The sequence below is a fragment of the Trichechus manatus genome, unplaced genomic scaffold (assembly GCF_000243295.1).
Source record: "Trichechus manatus latirostris isolate Lorelei unplaced genomic scaffold, TriManLat1.0 scaffold00033, whole genome shotgun sequence".
In the NCBI taxonomy this organism is placed as follows: Eukaryota; Metazoa; Chordata; class Mammalia; order Sirenia; family Trichechidae; genus Trichechus; species Trichechus manatus.
The window spans coordinates 13,920,380-13,921,700 of record NW_004443969.1 but is presented as its reverse complement, the minus strand read 5'-3'; positions in this window follow the sequence as shown (position 1 = coordinate 13,921,700).

The window sequence follows — 1,321 nt, the reverse complement described above, 5'->3', positions numbered from 1 at the left end:
GTAGGGTAATCACATCAGATCACAAAATGGTGGATAACCACATAATACTGGGAATCATGGCCTAGCCAAGTTGATACATATTTTTTGTGGACACGATTTAATCCATAACAAGTTATTTACAACAAGCACATGGAAAACTTTCCAAAGAAGTATTTTTGATTTATTCTATTCTTCTTGAAATGTGAGATGGTAATACTTTGAATAATTAAAAGCAAAACATAAATGGATCCTAACTTCATTTAAAGATTTCCAAAAACTCAGATTTAGAGCTCCATAGTATGGTAAAAATTTGAATGAAAGCTTCTGCATGACTAATGACTGCTACAGAAATGTCCATCAAAATGAAGGAGAAGTGCACTGCTCCATTTTATGATGGTCATTATAAACTGTGTCTTTCCATTGTAGAGTCTCAAAAATCAATAAAATTTTTCTTCAGTGGCATTTGCCTACCTATTTATTACCCCAAAACCATTTTCCAAGTCCCCCTAGGCTACTTCTGAATGATCACTCCTCAGTTTTTAACTCTGTACTAAACAGGACCCCCAAAGCCAGCTGACACAGAGTGAGACCACTTTTATTATTAAAGAGCAATTTAGAAAAATCTAGTATACCTGAATTCGTGCTTAATCTGCCACCAACAATTATATCTTGGGCTGTAGAACTATCACATGAGTAAGTAAGAAGTCATGTATGAATATTTCTTTGCAACATTTGTTGTAAAAATATGAAATTAGAAACAACCTAATGTCCATCAGCAGTGAAATGTATAAAATATTGTGTAATATATAATTGATTCAGCAGCTGAAGATCATAAGCTATATCCATATATATCAACAAGGATGAAGTTTGAAAACATCATATTAAATGAAAAAAGTAAATTTCAAAATGATACATACAGCATTGTACCATTAATGAAGAATTATGAACAGATATAATGCTTTAGTATATGAACACAAATGAGAAGGGTACAATCCAGCTTCAACCTGGTGTTTACCTCTAAAGAAGGAGGAAGGAGAAAAGAGGACAAAGAAGACTCTGGAACATTCAGTAACAATGAAGAAAAACAAATTCATGTCAATGAATGTGCCATAAATCGTTTAATAAAATATAATGCCTATTCCTGTTAAGAATCTTAACAAACTAGAAATAGAAGAAAACTATAAAATGCTCACACTCAACATATTTTTTAATGGCACTTATTGACTGAGTGAGTAATTGAGGACCAGGTGAAAGGTTCATTTTTGTCCATTAATTGGACTGGTAATAACTTACTCAAAATGGAAGAAGCATAGACATTTTTGTTAATACCAGACAGAAAAAA